Raw genomic sequence first — 19,888 nt, forward strand, 5'->3', positions numbered from 1 at the left:
AATTCACAATTCACATGATTTTCCAACATAATCTCCCAATGGCCATGATGTGACCATATTACTTTCCAGCTCAAAGACCCTCATTGGATCCCTATTGCCTCCATGATAACATGTAAATTCCTTTGCCTGACATTTAAGGCCTTCAGAATTTAGTTTTACTCTATTTTATCTACTCTAGCCTTATCTTACAGAACTCCCCTTCCTATTCCCTATGCCAAATCTTTCCTAGTCTTTCTAGTCTGTTTTCATTCATGAAACATCCTCTTGGATGTTGGAAAGAACTTGGGAAAGTTCTTGGAAAGAACCTCATTTCTGAGTCCTTTTCCTTCTTTAATGCCTTATTCAGGTGTCCCCTTGTACATGAAGGCTTCCTTAATTTCCCTACCCAAAAGAGACCTCTTCCTCTAATTTTTCATAGGATTTTGTATCTCAAATCTACTTTTCTTTCATTTTCGTTGGCATCACAAATTATTGCTGCACAATATTAGACAGAATGCTCCTTGAGGACAGGTGTTATGTCTTTTTTAAATTTTATCTTCCTTGTGCTGAACACAGAGGCTTATCCAGAAAAAAAGGCTTTATGAAAGACTGCTGAACTGAATAAATAATCCCTTCAATTTCCAAAGATCTTTTCCATCCATTCTCTGTTCCCTCTCATGAAATCTTGGGGAGGAAGGCAGGTATTACTATTATTGTAATATTATAATATATTATTATTATTATACTCTATTTTGCATATAAGGAAATTGAAGCCCAAATAAAGGAAGGAACACAGGAAGCAAACCTGGATCTTCTGACATCACCATAGACTACTCTTTTAATTATTTTGTTTTCATGTTTCTTCATCATTTACTAGCTGAGTTATCTTGGGCAAGTAATTTCTTTTTTTGTGAGCTTCATCTTGCTCATATTTGAAATGAGACCCCTTCATTAGATGGATTCTAAGGTCCTTTTCAACTCTGATATTCTTTTATTCTATAATTCAAAATCTATTCCCTTCTTCCTTCCCTTTCCTTCAGGTTGTCCTTTCGGTGACTTCTTTCTCCAATAAGAAAACTAGGAGACTGATTTAAACTAGATGAGTATGTAGATTAGAGGTCCTAAACCATTTTTGTATCGGATCCTTTTGGCAAGATAATAACACCTATGGTTGCCTTTGCAGAGTATTATTTTGAAATATGTAATAAATACATAGGATTACAAAGGAATCCACTTATGTTGAAATGGTTATCTCTATATTTATATAAAATGATAGCTAAATGGAAATTATAGTTCATATTTTTATATATACATTTACTTTAAAATATATTACCAAAAAACTCCCCCCCCCAAAACCGAGTCCATGGACTCCAGATTGTTGTTATTGTTATTTGTTCTTTGTTTTCAAAGAGGATCATGACATTGGAGGTGATACCATGATGTGCAAGTGAATTGCATTTAAGTGAGGGAGTGCAAGGTCACCAGCCTCACTTTGCCCTCCAGAACCATCTGGACCCAATGGCCAGATATAGGTCTGGAAGACTGAAGATAGCACTGGATGAAATGGAGAGCTTGGCCTTAGATTAAGAGAGGGAGGTGAGAAGAAAGTCCTCCCTGTTGAACTCTGCCATCTGCCTTACCTCTCTATTCAGCCTCATCTTTACAGAATTTCTAACAGTCTCTGCTTCTGTCAAGCCAGGATCCTCCTGGTCTCCCTCCCCTCTTCTCCCTTCCTTCCATGGCATTCAGGCTTGTCTACGTGCATATACACAGATTTACTCCTATCTCCAGCCCCACCTAGAATACTCAATGCTCTTTTCCACATTTGCTCAGCCTCCACTCATTCTTCAAAACTCCTCCTGCCCTTAGAGTCTGGACTCAGTATCCTTCTCTCCATTCAACTTTATTCCTAATGGATCCATGACTGTGAGTCTTGTCCCTGTGCCCTTCCTAGGATTTCTCCCAATGCAGGGTGCGCTGCAGGTACTCAGTTAATACTGTCAAATTAAATTCGAGAAGTCCAGAACAGGTGAAATGGCCCAAAGTCAGGTACTAGGCTTGTTTCTGCCACTTTATTCTCCCTGAAATTCATTTTCCTTCTTTGTAAAACAAAAGTATCAGACTAAATACTTATTTGAGGTGCCTCCTTGCTCTGATATGCCATTTTGTCAGCTAGAACAATCAGGATGGAGCACTTGAGTCCAGAGTCAGGAAAACTTTTAAATCCAGCCTCAGACACTTACTAGCTATGTGGCCTTGGGGAAGTCATTTAACCTGTTTGCCTCAATTTACTCATCAGTAAAATGCAAAAACACTGCACCTACTACCCAGGGCTGCTATAAGGAGCAAATGATATAATAATTGTAGTACTATACCTAGCACATAGTAGACATGATATAAATGCCAGTTGTATTATTATTTTGCATTCTGAGATTCTTTGTCTAGTTCTGAAATTTTTATGTTTTCAGACATCTACCTTTTAGCGCTAACATTCTTAGTTCCAAAGTTTTTTACAGCTTGGGCATTCCATAGTCTAAATCCCACCTTCCAGTTCTTATAGATGTTCTATATTGGAAAGTCTCTTTAGTACATAATCATGGCCTGTTTTCTATCTTCCAGCACCCTTCTAGTTCAAGCATTGTGTCTGATGCTCTAAGTTCTAAAGTCTCTTCTGGAATTGACATTTTATTTTTTTCCCCTTAAAATCCATTCCAGCTCTGCCATTCCATGTTCCCAAGTCCCTTCCAATTCTGATATTTGGATGCCTCTAGGAATGATGTTTTCATCTCAGCTGACATCCTAAATTCTAAGGGCACTCTCAGTTCTGGTAGCCAATGCTCTGGGTTCTAAGACTGCTAATTCTAGCTTTGGTACTGTATGCTCTAGATCCTAACATTTCTTCCAGCTCTGGAATACTATGTGCTTATGTTCTAAGGGTCCTTCCAGCTTTGACATTCTATGGTTCTATGATTTACAGACTGCAATTTTCATCAGCAAAAAGCCATAATTCTCATTAACATCCCCCCAGGATCCCTGGGGAGCCAATTAAATCGTTTGTTTTACTGTTTTACTCCCAGGACCTAACGACCCAATGTTTACCTCTGGGGCCTCCAGCTCCATGGGTTTCCCAGTGGATGGGGGCAGAGAGAGAAGATGGGAACCTCCAGGGAATGAGGTGGGGTTGGCCATTGGTGTCTATCCCCTTCTAGACCTGGCTTAGCTGGGACAGGTAAGGTGTTTTGGAGGAAAGGGGTCTCCCAGGGGAACTTCAAACTGTTATTGACTGGGCCTCTGGGAATGATGTACCTGGAGTTCACCAAGGGCCAGGGCACTGGGGAGAGGGCCATAGAAAGACACCAAGGCAGCCCTAAACCCCCTCTCTGCAAAACTGGGGCTCTTAGTTGAGTCTCCAGTGGTTGAAAACAAGCTTCATTGAGCTAGCCACGCTCTTCAACCCGCTGCCCCCTGGGTCAACCTGGGGCTGAGGGGCAGGACTCAGGTTGGGACAAGTCAACTACCTTGCTACCCGACTTCAAGCCAATTATTTTCCTTCTCTAAGCTTCAGTTTCATTACTTGTAAAACGGGGGTAATAAACACCTGGTCTACCAACCTTATAGGGTTGTTATAAGGATCAAAGGAGATAATGGATATGAAAGTGTTTTGAGGAATCATAAAGTGTCAGAGTTTAACAGAACATGTAGAACTGGAGAGCCTTAGCTTTCTATATCACCAAGACCAGCCTACTAATTTTACAGGAAATTGAGAGGGAAAAGTTCTTGCCCAAAGACAGGCAGTGGCAGAGTTAAGACCGGGGCTTAGCTCTTTATTATGTTGTTTAGATTGGCATTTTTTGTTTCTCCATTTGGTGGTGAAGGGTTAAGTCCTTGGGCCAGGGCTGGAGGTGAGGGATGGGGATGGGGAGGAGGAAGAGAAGAGTGTTCTGGGCTAGGAATGACTCCTAACTCCCACCAGCAGCACTGCTTTATCAGCTTTTCCCCTTAGAAATCCTTCTTCCCCCTCACCTCTTTTCCTGCCTCTGCTGGAGCCCTGGTGCCCCTGAGGGGTTAACAAGGCAGGCAGCTGTGCCAGGCCCGCCCGTTGGCGAGAACGGGTTTGGCAGCACCACTCACCCATTCAGCCGATGCCAGGCTCAGGCTGGCTGGATGCCCGTTCCGGCTCTCTCTCCCACGAAGCCCGGCTGTGCCCTGATTGCGGCTGCCCTGGCTCAACTCCCAGCCCGCCGGGCGGTGCCCGCCACCACACCAAATGTTTTCCTTTCTGGAGAACGGGCTGGAGAAGGCCAGGAGGCCCTGGCAAAGGGAGGACACATCTGACCTTCTGCCAGGGAGATGGCAATAGCCTCCCATCAGTACTTTGTCCCTAGTTAAAATATTTCTCTCCCCCCCCCATTCCCTCCTGTCCAAGACACTAAATTCAGCTCCCCAGAATCCAGTTCTGGACACACCTCAGCCCCCACTTCTCCCACTGATAAAACTGCTATCTCCTCAGCCCAATATTGAAGTTCCTCCAGACTCCCTTACCAGACTCATCTCCTCCTTCAACTTCTCCTCCGACCTAAAAAGGCCTCCCTATTCCCATACAGACCAAGTTCATTCCTATTCATACTGTCTTCTCACCTGGAAAACAATCACCCCTCTCTCACACACACATACACACATGCCTTAGTAACCCCAAGAATTCCCTTCATCCTTGAAGGCAGGGTTTTTTAGCCTGAGATCTGTAAACATTATTTTTTTAAAAATTGGTAACTGTATTTCAATAGAAATGGTTTCTTTTGTATCCTTATGCATTTAGCAACATGATTGCAAGAAAGGGTCCATAGGCTTCATCAGACTGAATGCTAAAGGGATCAGGACCCCCCCCCCCAAAATTGAGAAATCCTGCTCTAAGCAGTCTTCTCAAACTGCCTCAACACACAAGGATTATTCTAGTTCTTCCAATAGTGGCCTGGAAGGGTAACTGAGCCCGATTCTTCCCTGTTGTCCACCTGCCCCTCATCATACTCTCCAGAAACTCATCATCTTGCAAGATGACATCAGTTCTGAAACACTTCTTCAGCATATCCTGCTACTAGGGAGGCTGGAGGGATCCTTCCAGACCCTCTGTTTAAGGAAGAAGCCCGGGCAGTCATCAATAGGCATCATTTTCCATCCAGTTGCTCTCCTGGACTTCATCATGCTGCTCCTTCCACTTTCCCCTCTCCCCCAGTGTCTTTTTATGTTTTACTTTAGACTGAGCTCCTTGAAGTCAGGGACTGTATTATACACATCACCTAAGCTTCTGTACCCTTTCCCCTTGCATCTCTTAAAATCCATAGTTGACTGAAACTTAGCTCAAATCCCTCTTTCTGATGAGAGTCCTTCCTGATTTTCCTCTACCTGCTAGATGCTAACCCTCTGCTATAAGATTACCTTCCATCTATTTCAAATAGATTTTCAATCAATAAATTTTCTCGTATGTCCCAGTTATTTCTCCCACTAGACTGTGAGCACCTTGAGGGCAGGGACTGTATTCTACTTTTCTTTGTATCCCCAGCACTTAGCACAATGCCTGGCAGATAAATGTTGGATTTGGTTTAATATAGTGTTCTGTCTAACTATGATACGTCTTCTCTATATCATTCATTCTTTGTTACCTTTTTCCCCTCGACTTTGAATTACACATTCCATAGTTACCTTTGGCCATTTCTCTCTCTTATTTATTTCCTGTACTTTCTAGGGTCTTTTATACATTAATTTTTAAACCCATGCAAAATAATGTAAAAAAGAAATACACGCTACCAAAACCCAAAGGAATTGTTCACATTCACTAATAATCAGAGAAGGCAGCTAATACCGCATCAATCTCTGTCAGGCCTAATTCAGCTCTGACTACTATAATTCAGTCTTCATTAGGGAATGGCAGGAAGAACCCCTGGCTCCCACATATCACCATGTATACCCCTATTCTCTTTCCTTCCTTTTTCACTTCCTGCCTGCAGCCAGGGCTTCCAGAACCCAATTTGGCTTGAATAAAATGGGAATTGCCAACTCTATTCCTTCCCATGTGATGGAAGACCACCATGCTTTCTCTAATCCCTGCAAGATCCTTGGTCCTTGCCATTCATTTCATTCAAACTTTCCATCTACCCTGAAACCAGGACTGTTTTATGTTCTGTCTTCTCCTGGTATGAATGTGAGCTCCCTGAAACCAGGGACTCTTTACTATTCTATTACCATCCACAGTGTGTAGCACAGTAGTGAGTCTATCTAATAAATGCCTTTTTCATTCATTCAAGCACTTAAAAAATACTGTCTCTTGGATACTTTCTCTTTTCTCCTTCATTTCTTGGATGACTTTGAGACTTAACTCAAATCTGATTCTAAAATGAGAAGTTTGGATTAAATAATCTGGAGAGACAGGGCAGGGTGGGTAGTGGATGGTGGAGCTTTCAAGACAGCTAGCTGGTACAGTGGATAGAACTTGTAGGTCTGGAGTCAGAAAGACCTGAGCCTCAGACACTAACTGTGTAAATGCTGTCTGCCTCAGTTTCCTCAACTGTAAAATGTGTATATTAATAGCACCTACCTCCAAGGGTTATGGTAAGGATCATATGAGATAATATTTATAAGGTACAACATATAATAGGCACTTAATAAATGCTTTGTCCAGTCTCCTCCCCTTCCCAACTCCAAATGTCATCTCAACTCTTAAATTGCAAATGCATTGATTCTATTTAAGTAGAAATCATTTCATATTATTGACAAATCATTCTGTTCCCAGCTAGATAGGCATCAGTCTGCTCTATGGGGGTTTACCTGAGTGCCTGAGCACTGGTCTGCCCAAGGAAATCTATGACTGTCAGTCTTAGAACCAGTAGGATGGAATGACCTGGAACTGGGTCTGAGTTCAAGTCTCAGCTCTGATATTTTATGAGTTATCCAGACTGGCTTAGAGGAAACATTGTTGGACTCAAGGTCAGGAAAACTGGCTTTGGTCTGAACCTTTGCATCTCTGTACCTGTTCCAGGTTCCTCATCTGTAAATTGTGGCTAAGAAATATTTTCACTGCCTACGTCCCAAGTTTACTTTGAGAAAAGTGTTCTATAAACATTAAAATTTTTAAAGAAATGTGACTGCTCTTATTGTCATTTCAAAGGTTCTTGTAGGTGCCTCTAATTTATTGCCATGAGTAAGGCATGGTCTCCATCACAATGAGTCCATTCAAGGATCCAGCATGTCTCCCATCTATACATCATTGGATTTCTAGTTAGAGGTCCTGAATTCAAATCCTTCCCAGGAACTTACTGTCTCATGTGACCTTGGGCAAGTAATTTAATTACTTTAGACTGGACTTTCTTCACTTATAAGATGAGGCAGTGACTTTGAACATTTGGATATTAAACCAAACTTCAATCATCCTAACTGAGATTGGGACCACAAAAGTAGATCCCTCCTCCTAGGCAGAGCATGGCATGTGGTGTTTGCTTCTTGCCTGACAATAGCTCAAGTGACTTGGGTTTGCCATGGTTTAGTGGGAGCTCTGCTAAAAACCTGGAATCCAGGGAAGTTCCACCCTCTGCCAGGTTGGGTTCTGGGTTTTCCAAAATTGTTCTCTTTATACCCCAGGGACAGATTGAATAGGTGCCGCCTGGGCATGCCCTCCTAGTTGGGATTTTGCAACTCAGGGTGGCATTGGTATGCCATGGGCTCCACCCACCCCTCCACCATTTCTTGTAACCTTTACTTAAAGGTGGGGTAGGTAAGAGGAGGAAACTTTGGGTTGGTTCTGCTGGCATTTAGGGTTAGAGCCCTTTCTGCTCAAAATTAGTCTGGGGAGATCCCCTTTGGGCAGGTACCAGATTATGCATTGTGGAGAAGAACAGCTATCAAATGAATATTTCTTGTTCACAAATACAATAGTAATATTGGGAAGACAGAGGGATTGTGGGAATAGACATCAGAAGACAAAGGTGTATTCATCATGAGGTCAGCCTATTGCCAGATTTCACACAAGATATGTTCTCCTCCCCATATGTTTTGCAGATAAGGTGGGACTGTGGTTCAGTGAGAAGCATGGGAGCTCAGTGAGTAAGGAAATGTGGATCCAGTGAGGAGAAGGGAACCTTAAAGGGAACCAATATAAAGTGATTTCCAGTAATGAGAGACAGAAGCAGGAGCAGAAAGTGCTAGGCGAAGAGGAACTTCCAGACTCAGTGTCTTCGCACTGGATGCTCCCTATGACTGGAATGCTTCAAGTCGTTTCTGCTTCTTGTTTTATCAGGCTTCCTCCAAATTCAGCCTGAAGTTCATCTTCTGGAGGAAGCCTTTTCCAATCCTCCCTCCCACTCTTCCCCTCCCAATAGTGTTTCCCCTCACATTACTTTCCAGTTAATGTTCAATTTTTCATTTATGACCCTATTTGGGGTTTTCTTGGCAGAGATACTGGAGTGGTTTGCTGCAAATGAGGAAACTGAGGCAAATTGGGGTGACTTGCTTAGGCTCACACAATTTGTAGGTATCTGAGGTAGGATTTAAACTCAGGAAGATGAGTCTTCTTTACTCCAGGCCCAGCATTCTATCCATTGCTCACCTGACCCATAGTAGTGAGTGTTTAATAAATGCTTGTTGATTGACTGACAGTCAGGTCTATCCCAGGGGTGCCAAGGTATGTAGCCCAGGACCCTGATAATGTTTCCCTGGAAAGGATAGAATAGCTATGAGAGGAACCAGAGGGAAGGCTGCAGAACCGTAGCTGGCAAAAAGACCTTGTTTTGTTTGGAGAATTCTGGGAGCTTTTTTCTTTTTTTGGCCTGATCTGAGGTTTCTGCTGGTTTGTTCCTGATGCCCCCTCATGCTTGATCAGAATGGGGAGGAATGGAAGAGGTGCAGGTTAATAGTAAAGACCATTGAAAGAGGCTAGGAAGTGAAGATCTGGAGATAGGGGTTTCTTGTCCTCCCTTAGTTGCTCTAAACTTTACTAAATCCACTTTAACAAGTGCTTATTAAGTATCTCGTGTTCTGATCTGGGATTGTGGATAGAGAAGTGTAAAAAAATTATTATGTAAGGATGGGTGGTGGGAGACGGTCATTTCTAACAGGGACTAGGAAATCTGGGGAGGTCTTCTAAAGGCAGCAAGTCATTTATTTTCTCTGGGCCCCGGTTTCCCCACCTGTAAAAATCGTGTATTTTGAGCTCAAAGGAAGCTAGAGGCTATCTAACCCAACTTCCTCACTTTTACAGATGAGGAAACTGAGACTGAGAAAAGTGAAGTAACTTGCCCAAAAGGGCTAGGAAGTATCAGAGTGGAGACTTTGGACTTCTTGATTTCAAATCTATCCACTGTTTCATGCTGCCTCACACATAAGGAAATTAGTCTCAGATAGTCTCTAAGGCACCTTCCAGCTCTGATGATCTATTTTCTAGGTCCCTACTAGCCTTGAACTTCCATGATTAAATACATTTCTGCCGTAGCTAATGAGAAGGCACTAAGGGTGTTTTAATCCAGGAAGCATGCAACTAGCATATATCTCTCTCTATTGGAGCCTAATATCGGGTCCATCACATAGGAGCAATTCACACCAACAAATATTAAGCCCCTTACATCGTGCTGGGGATTGGAGATAAAAGGATGGATAGGGCATAAACCCTACACTCAAAGAAGTTTTAAACTAATAGGCATGGGGGAGAAAGGAGACTGAGATAAGTATAAAGGAGCAGAGATCCAGGTCCATGGCTCTGAGGATTGAGGAGAGATCACTTTTGCTTGGGGGTGAGGGGGAGGGAGAGGCAGGAAAGACTTAATTCTCTGTGCTTTTTGCTGGTTCCTCAGCTTCCTTCCCCCCAAAATGTGGGAGCTCCTCTAAGGTTCTGTCTTTGCCCCGCTTTTCCAAGGGCTCCACACTTTCCCCTCTGTGGATCACCCATTCTCAGGGCTTTGAGGATCACCTCTGCAGATTGCCTTCCCATTCTGCATCCCCTTCCACAAAGCTCTCCTCTATGCTCCAGTCCCATTTCCCTCAATTGTCTGCTGTGCATCTCGATTCTCTTCAGTCCAGCCTGCTGGCACCTTCAACTCAACTTGTCTAAAACGGAACCCATTATCTCTCCTCACTCAACCGGCCCCTCCTCCCAACTTCTCTATTTCTGTTAATGGCACTGCCATCCTCCCAGCCTCCCAGGCTCCTAACCTTGGAGTTATCTTTGACTTTTTCCTCTCCCTCACCGCACAAATCCAATTAGTTGCCAAGTCCTGTCATTTTTACCTCTGCAATATCTCTTACAGCCAGCCCCTCCTCTCTATTCTCCCTGTAGCCACGATAGTTTAGGCTCTCCTTGCCTAGATTATTATGAAGAGCCTCCAAACATGTTTTCCTGCCTCCAGTCTGTTCTTTTTCCAAGACATCTTCTCCATTGCTTGAACAGTCGACATTTCTAGGACAAAGCTAAGACCACGTCACTCCTTGGCTCAAACACTGTCACTGGCTCCCCAGTGCCTACCGAATGTAATGTGAACCCCTCATTTTGGAATTCAAGATTTTTAACTTTTTGTTTTTTTAAATCTGGCTCATCCTTAGCTCTCCAGTCTTATCTCATCTTCCTCTCTGCTCAGGTTTTCTACATTCCAGTCAAACTTGAACTCTTGTTTACCCCATTCTTGTCTCGATTTCTTGTAGCTTCTTTCTTTTGCTCATGCTGACTCTCATGTCTGTAATGGATTCAGTTCTTCTTCTTCTCACCTCCATCTCTGGATGTCCAATTCAGATGCCATCTCTATCATAAAACCTTCCTTAGAACCTGCCCTCCCCTCCCCTAAACATAGTGCTCTCCCATTCCTCCAATTTGGATCTTTCACTGTACTTATCTCACTTACTTGTATCATCCTCCTTCTCCCTGTTCTATTGCAGATTCCTCAAGGTCAGGACTCCTATTGTATTAATTTCTGTAACTTCACCTCTAGCACAGGGCCTTAACCTTTATGGGCACTTAAATGCTTGTTGAAATGCATTGGAGTTGAGCTTTGAAGGAAAAGGTATTAGCAAACAGAATTGAGGGTTGGGAATAAGCAGGGAAGAAGACAAATACTGTTCCAGGAATGAAGGAATAGCATGAACAAAGGCAGGGAGAGTGGAGAGAAGATGAGAGAACAGGGATGGAGTAGAGTCTAGCATATAGCTGGAATATGAAATTTGTGACTGGTGTGAGATTAAGTTGGAAAGGCTACAGAGAGCATTGAATATATAAAGGTCATTCTGATGCTAAGATCAGAAATATCTATATTTATATTTGTATTTACATAATATATATGTCTACACATACTATATATGTGTACATACGTGCATATTGTCCTTTGCTATTGAAGAGGATCAAAATGATAATATTATGTTGGGGTGAAGGTATACTGTGTAGATTGTGGCTGATCAGACCAATATGAACTTGGAAGACTTTACCACAAGTAGGGCACAGATAGTCCATCATACACACACACGATTCTCTCTGTCTCTCTATCTCTCTGTCTCTGTCTCTCTCTCTTTTGCTCTCTGTCTCTTTTAGTCCTAGGGTCCATGTGGTTTTTGAGAAGGGTAATGACATAGCAAAAACTAACATTTTAGAGGTTTAAAAACCGTTTTCCTCACAGTAGCTCTATGAGACTGATAGTCAATGGAATGCCGAGGGGACCTCCCCCTGCCCCTCAGCACTTCCCCCTCCCCCATTATTTCAGATGAGGAATCCGATGTCCAAGTTCCCGTCAGACAACTAGAATTGTTGTCCCAGACGTAATTCAAGACCAGTTCTCGTGATTCTAAAACCCAGCTTCCCTTCGCAGCACCGATTGACCTCTACCTCGGTTCGCACAGGATGGATCGGAGAAGGGAGGCAGGGAGGCAAGGAAGCGGGCTAGCATACTATTTGAGGCAAGAAGAGATGAAAGGCTCAAGTGTGGGGATGGGGGAGGTGCAGGGGGAGCGGAGGCTGGGCCAGAGGCAAGAACTCTTGCAGACTTAGGAATGACAGGACTTGGCAACTGATTGGACGTGGAGAGGGAGGAGGGAGGTCAGCCCTGGTCCTAGACCGGAGTGATTGTGAACTTGACAAGTTTTTTTTTTTTTTTTCCATTCTGGCTCTCAGTTTCCCCCAGCTGCGGAATAAAAGAGCTGAATGGAAGGTTTGAAAGGCACCTTCCAGGTGGTGGGATTCCGAGCTCGCAACCCCACGCTGGGTACTGTGTGCTCTACGCCCTCCTCCCGGGGCTCAGGGCTGGCTGGATCCGTGGGTAGCCTAGCTCACACCTCGTCCCCCTTGCTGGAATCCCCTCCCCCTTGTCTCTGTGGGTCTGAGGGAGAGATGCTGGCCCTGGGCCAGGAGGAATCACTGCAGAGGAAGGGGGAGGGGACTCCCCCATCCCCCTTGGCCCAGTGCTCTCCCCTCCCCCTCCTCACTGCCGCAGCAGTCGGTGCGCAGGGGCAGGGCGTGGGGCTTGGAGCCGATCGATGGCTGGAGGGGGGGAGTAGAGGGAGGGAGCTGCTGACTCTGCAGAAAGCCGGGCTCAGCCTGTCGCCGGGAATGCAGCGACTGCTCATGGTTATTAATCTCTCACCATGGCCTGTGGAGTGGAGGGGAGTGTGTGTGTGTGTGTGTGTGTGTGTGTGTGTGTGTAGCTGCTGGATATGTGTGAATGTACATTCAGGTACCCCTGTGTGGCTCTTTGTGTGTGTGTGTGTGTGTGTGGTTTGTGTATGCATGATCTCCCCATGCCTGATGTCCATCCACAGTCCCTGAGATCAGAAACTCTGGCCCTGAGAATGTCACCACAGAGACTTGGAACATCAGAGCCGGATGGCCCTTGAGAACTCAGAACCAGAAGGTTCTATCTAGTGGAAGCCCAAAAGTGGGCTAGGGAATGTTAAGAGTCCCAGAATCCCTAAATGGAGCAGCTTATCCCCACTCTCATGATTAGGAAGATTTTCCTTCTATTGAACTGAATTGAGTTCTTTGGAACTTCTCCCCATTCACTATGCCCTCTGAGGTCAACAGAGAATAAATCTTATTTTCCATTTCTTGCTAGAACCTTTTTTGTCAGATGCCTTCCCTTTTACTCTTAAATGTACAAAGCTGTTTGCATGTAGTCTCCCCCATTAGAATGTAACCTTATTGAGGAAGGGGACCAGGTTTTGGCCTTTCTCTGTCACCTCAGTACTTAGCACAGACACCAGAAAGCACTTGGCAGTACTTCCAATACGCTTATATTTTTCTCTATTCCAGGCTAAGCATCCTTTGCTCAGTCAGTCCTTCCATATATGGCCTGATCTCCAGTCCTCTCAACATCCTGGTCAGCTCAAGACAGGCTCCACTTTATTAATATCCTTAAATAAGGCACCAAAAACTGAAGATAATGCTCCAGGTGGGATCTGACCAAAGGCTAGCATTTCCTTTCTTCATTTTGGATGCTATGATTCTCTTCAAAGAGTCTTCCATCACATGAAATTTTGTGACTGGCAGATCACTTTTTTTTATTAAAGCTTTTTATTTTCAAAACATATACATGGGGACAATTGAATGGCAAAGTGGATGGAGCACTAGCCCTGAAGTTAGGAGGACCCGAGTTCAGATTTGGTCTCAGACACTTAATACTTCCTAGCTGTGTGACCCTGGGCAAGTCACTTAACCCCAATTGCCTCAGGGGAAAAATATATGCATGGATAATTTTTCAATTGGCAGGTCACTGTTGACTTACAGACACTAAAATCTCTGAATCCTTATTTTCAAAAATGTGATACATCCAGGCTTCCCACCCAATCTATACTTGTACAGTTGGATTTTTTAACCTGAAGTTGGGACTTTAAAGTTATTCTTACAGAAAAGGTTCAAGAGAGGTTAGTTGACTTGCTCACAGGTAATGCAGTTGAGTGCCCTAAGCCAGCCTGGGCCCCTGACGTTGAGAAGCCTCCATGGCAGCCTGGGAGATAAGACACAGAGGTATATGTAATACAGGGCAAAATGTGGTCATTACCTAAGGGGTGATCTAACAGAATGCTTTCCCGGCTAAGAGGAAGGAGACATCATTTCCACTGCAGGGGGAGAGGAGGGGAACATTAAGGGAGGGCTTCCTGGAGTCCTTAATATGTGAGCCCAGCACAGCTGGTTGATACCAGGACCTTCCCCCTCCCCAAAACCTCCAGAGCTCAGGGAAAGTTGAATTCAGATTACTATACACACATCTGCTAAACCTTGTAGGAAAGGGGTGGGGGAAGATCTGACAAAATGTAATTCAATAAGTATTTAATAAAGGGCTCATTCTGTAAGGCCCTGAATTAGGTGCTGGGGCTCCAAAAATAAAGCTAAATGCAGCCCCATTCCCCATGGAGCATTCATTTTACAAGGTGGGGGTGGGGGAGGACCCGTGAGCCAGATATAAATGTTTGTTGTTTGAGGAAAGTAAGAACTGTTGGTCACAGTTCAAAGGGATCAAGAAATGCTTCCTGTAGGAGGTGGCCCATAGTCTGAGCTTTGAAAGCTGCCAGGTATTTTGCAAGGGGAGGTAGGAGGGAGAATATTCCTGGGAGTGGGGGGTGGAGGGGAGAGAGAGAGACAGCCCGTGCAAGTGTGAGAGAGGGGATGTCATCTATGGGAACAGAAGAAGGCCAATTTGGATGGAACATAGAGGATAGGGAGGGGAATGATGTGAAATAAGCCTGAAGAGGCAAGCTGGGGTCACATTAGGAAAGGTTGTAAATGCCAGTCTTGAAGAGTAATAGGGAGCCACTAAAACTTTTTAATCAGGGGAGTAGCATGGGTAGGCCTGTGGTTCGGGAGAATTATTCCCACTATGTGCCACCCAAGGAGGGTCAGGCAGACCTATAGCCAGTGGCTCCTTCCAACTCTCCTGCTATTTTCTGGGCTCAATGGGTCACATCTCTGTTGCTTCCCTCCTAGATATGGACTCAGCTTTGCTCTGGGATCATGGCAGCAGAGATATGGACTCAGCTTTGCTCTGGGATCATGGCAGCAGAATCTTTTTGAGACTTGCTTTGAACAACCAGGACCTGATGTCCTCTTGGAGACAGCCAGGTATCCATCCAACCCCTGAGCCCGAAGGACCTGGGAGGACAAATTTCAGGGGGTGTCTCTCCTGACATTAGGCCTCAGAAGGCACCAAGCTCCTCCCAAGTCCCCCATCTTCCCTGGTGATCTGCCCCACTGTCCAGGATCCCAAAGAATTCTCTGCCTCTAATCTAACTTCTATATCTACATCTTGAGAGTCTACAGTTGACTTTTAAATCCTCACATCTAATAGTCCTTTCCCTTTATAATAATAATAGCTAGCATTTACACAAGGCTTTACAATTTGCAAAGTGCTTTACAAATAGTATCTCATTTGATTCCTCACCATAATCCTAGATGGTGCTATTATAGCCCTATTTTACAAATTGGGAAACAGAGGCAGTTGAAGCAAAGTGAGTACCCGAGGGACTCAAGTTAGGGTTTCAAGACCACATTTGAATTCAGATCTTCCTAACTCCAAGCCTAGCATTCTGTGCTACTGACAAGCTTTCCTATTCGTTTTCTTTTTGGAGCTCTAAGAGATGAAGTATCTTTTCAGTAGGGTATAGGGGAGTGTAAATACATGAAGGAATTATTGTTATGGGGAATGAGGGGATGGGAGTCTAATTATAGTATGTGACCTTAAACAATTCACTTCACCTCTAAGTACCTCAATTATCCCGTCTGGAAAAACAACAATAGGTGAGTAAAATGAATATATGTGTGCATGCATATAAAATTACCCATGTACATATAAAGGAAATACAAACACATGTATATTATATATATATACATATTACATATGTATATATTTTATATGAATATATAAATTCATTTAAATTTGGATATTCTTTGTCCCAAACCACTTCCAGCACTAATAGTCTAGAAATTCAGTAGTCCAATCTTGTCATTTCTACCTTTTCCCAAATCTCTGCCATCTATACTCTTTTTTTTCTTCTCCCAGGGTAACCACCAGAAATCAAACCCTCATCATCTCTTGCCTAGACTATCATAACAGCTTCCTAACTAGTCTCCCCACCTCAGATCTTCTCTCTAATCTAGCGCTATATAGTTACATAACAGATTTTTTTTTAAAGGCAAGTCTGACCATGTTACTCCCTTACTCAATAAATACCAATGGCTCCCTGTTACTTCCAATGTCCAACGTAAACTTCTCTGTTTGACATTTTCAAATGTCTTTCAAAACCTGGCCCCAAACTCACTTTCTAGCTTTATTGTACAAATCCCACCTCCATGTACTCTGTGGTCTGGACAAATTGGTCTTTCTGCTGTTCCTCATATGAACACTTTTGTTCTTTTGAGGTTTGGCTCATTCTCCTTTCTACATGAAATCTTTCTGTCTCCCCCTAGTTGCTGGTGACTCCAATCATCTTGTACTAGTTTTGTGTTTATCTACATATGTATTTCTCCCCCGCAATCTCAACCTCCTTGAAGGCAGGAATATTTTAAAGTTTATCTTTGTATCCCTAGCCTAGGAACAATTAGTGCTGAATAAATACTTATTGATTGATTAGCCTGTGTCTTAAGGTGCCTGCTAGCTCTCATACTCTAAATTTTAAGGTCCCTTTCATTTATGATTTTATTTATTCTAGTGCTGACATTCTGTTTTTTTTTTTTTTTTTTTAAGTATCCTGGATCATCACCTTGACCTTTGCCTTGCCACTGGACTTCAATGATCCCTGAGGAGAGAGTGAAGCTGATGATTTTGTACCTCTCTGCCCCACTCCAATGAAGCCACAGCTCAAGACATTACCCTAGTGACTGTCCTCTTCCAGAACGAAGGATGAGCAACAATTGTTTTTTAAGGTCTTTTCTGACTGAAACATTCTATGTGCTAAGGCTTTTCATACTCTAATATTCCATGTGCTATTACTTTTTCAAATTCTTACATTCCAAGTTGTTTATATATCTCAATCTTTTTGGCTTTAACATTCTATATTCTAAGGACACTCATCCCTCTGGCATTCTGTTTTAAGGTCCTTTTCAACTCAGATATTCTCTTTTTTGCTCTGTTATTTTGGGTTCTATTTTCTAAAGTTCCTTCCAGTTCTGACATTTTTTCTTCTCTGCTCTATGGTACTTTCAGATTCTTATACCATAGAATATCAAAATTGGAAGGGACTTCATAACGGAAGAAGAATTGATATCTGAACACAATGACCAGTGGCCATCCAGTCTTTGTTTGGACACTTCCTACGAAAGGAGACCCACCAACAACTGAAAGTAGCTTGTTCCATTTTTAGAAAACTTTTAATTCTTAGGGAAGATTTCTTTCCATCAAATCTCACTTTTTCTCCTTTCAAAATCTATTATTGCCAGTTCTGCTCTCTCTGACCAAACAGAATGATTTAATCCTTCTTCCAGATGACAGTCCTTCAAATACTTGAAGATAGATATCATAATCTTTTCCCTTCTTCCTCCCACTCCTGCCAGCATTCTTAATTATGCTATGGAATTCCTCATATGACATCAACTTGAGGCCCTTCACCATGCTGGTTGCCAGGCTTATTAAAATATGGTGAACACAATATCCCGATGTGGTCTGACCAGGGCAAAGGACAGAGGAATAATCATTTCCTTATTTCTGGAAATTCATCCTTTTTTTCCTGCAAGCCAAAACTCTATTATGGGTATATCACACTGTTGATTTATGTCTGTTGTGGGATAAAATCTCTTTTTCAAATCTAGTTATGTTTCCTTTCCTCCATCTTGTACTTGTTCAACTGATTTCTTGTACTCCAGTGTAAGATTTTACATTTATCTCTATTAAAGTTCATTTTATTAGATTAAGCCTTTTAGATCCTGACTCACTGACTCAGTTTTTAGCTTATCCTTCCTAGTCTGAGGTCAGTTGCAAATTTGAAAAGGACATCATCTCTTCGTTCATACAAATTGCTGTCAAAAATGCATAAAGTCTAATATAGATCCCCAGGGCTCCTTTATCCTTCCATTTCAGTGACATGTAAACAGTAAGAACTAGTTCCTGATTCTGCCCACTCAACCAGTTCCTACTCCATCCAACTATATCAACCGGCTCACATCCCTTCATCATCACCAGGAGAATAGCATATGATATTTGATCAAACTTTTTGCTAAAATGTAGGTCAACAATATCTACAGCACTTCTTTTCTCAACTAGTTTAGCAACTGTCAAAAATTAGAATTAGTCTAGAATGATCTATTCTGGAAGTGATGTGACTACTGTTTCCTTTTATGCATCCTTACGAACCCATTCTTTAATAATATAATCGAGAACTTTCATAAGAATGTAAGTCAAATTTCCTTGTCTATTGGCTGCAAAATTTCATTTTCTTCCCTTTTATAAAAGTTAAGACATTGATAAAATCTTTATTTTTTAAATATAGGGAAAACGGAGCCAAATTTATAAGGATACAAGTCATTCCTGAATTGATAAATGGTCAAAGTATGTAAAGGGGCAATTTTCAGTTGCAGAAATTAAAGCTATCTATAGTCATATGAAAAAATGCTCTAAATCACTATTGATTAGAAAAATGCAAATCAAAACAACTTTGAGGTATCACCTCATACCTATCAGGTTGGCTAATATGACAGAAAAATAAAATGATAAATGTTGGAGAAGATGTAGGAAAATTGGAATAGTAATGCATTGTTGGTGGAGTTGTGAACTGATTCAACCATTCTGGAGAACAATTTAGAATTATTCCCAAAGGGCATGATAAACCATGCATACCTTTTGATCCAGCGATCAAAGAGATCACAAAAAAGGGAAAAGGACCCACCTGTACAAAAATATTTACAGCAACTCTTTTTGTTATGGCAAATAATTGGAAATTGAGGAGATGCCCATCAACTGGGGAATGGCTAAAAAAGTTGTGACACATGAATGTAAAGAATACTATTGTGTTGTAAGAAATGATGAGCAGGCTGATTTTAGAAAAACCTGGAAAGACTTGCATGAACTGATGCTGAGTGAAGTGAGCAGAACTGGGAGAACATTGTACCCCCAAAAACAGCAACATTGTGTGATGAGCAACTATGATGGACTTAGCTCTTCTCAGCAATACAATGATCCAAGATAATTCTCAAGGCATCTGTGATGGAAATCACTGTCCATATCCAGAGAAAAGACTAGAATTTGACTGCAGATCAAAGTGTACTATTTTCACTTCTTGTTTTGTTTTTGTTTTTTTTTTTTCTTTCTCGTGGTTTTCCCCTTTTGTTCTGATTCTTCTTTCACAACATGACTAATGTGGAAATATGTTTAACATGATTGTACATGTATAGCCTATATCAGATTGCTCGCTGTCTTAGGGAGAGGAGAGAAGAGGGAGGGAAAGAAAAAAATTTGAAACTCAAAATCTTATGAAAATGAATATTAAAAACTATCTTTACATGTAATTGGAAAAATAAAATACTATTAAATGGGGGGGAGGAAAATTAAGATACTGACCTTCAGTACTGTACTCTGCTTTTCACTGGTACCTCTCCCTTTCACTATAACTTTCCACACATCACATCACTGACAGTGGTTTAGCAATTATATCCTTAACTTTTTTCAGTACTCTAAGAACAGATGACTTGATCTGTGCCATGCGACTTGAAATCATCAGTGCGGGGTAGGTGTTCTCTTGATACAGCCTTACTTATCATAAGCATCAGCTCCCTATTAACCATTTTAGTTTTATTCTCTCCAGTCCAAAAGCCATTTTTGGCTCAGACAAAAATGGAAGCAATATAAGAATTAAGCAGTTGTGTTCTTCTCCCTGTTTTAAGTCATCGTGGTACCACTTATCTCAGGAAGCTGTCCTTTCCTTTCTTTGATCTTCATCTTTCCCTCAACATAGCCAAGCCCACCCCCAAACT

At 42.4% G+C, this 19,888-nt stretch overlaps 1 long non-coding RNA gene across 5 annotated transcripts in view; it reads left to right on the forward strand.

The window, feature by feature from the left end:
* LOC111719226 overlaps positions 1–18,560 on the forward strand; it is a 31,683-nt gene extending 13,123 nt beyond the window's left edge. For 4 of the 5 annotated variants that reach the window (XR_004231223.1, XR_002769442.2, XR_004231225.1 and 1 more), the window contains 2 exons: positions 14,915–15,049; positions 16,671–18,560. This is a non-coding gene — a long non-coding RNA (uncharacterized LOC111719226). Of the gene's footprint in view, positions 1–3,056; positions 3,209–14,914; positions 15,050–16,670 lie in introns of all 5 variants that reach the window. The other variant, XR_004231224.1, reaches the window with a different exon arrangement.
* Positions 18,561–19,888: the final 1,328 nt, after the last annotated feature.

The sequence above is a fragment of the Sarcophilus harrisii genome, chromosome 1 (assembly GCF_902635505.1).
Source record: "Sarcophilus harrisii chromosome 1, mSarHar1.11, whole genome shotgun sequence".
Lineage (NCBI taxonomy): Eukaryota > Metazoa > Chordata > Mammalia > Dasyuromorphia > Dasyuridae > Sarcophilus > Sarcophilus harrisii.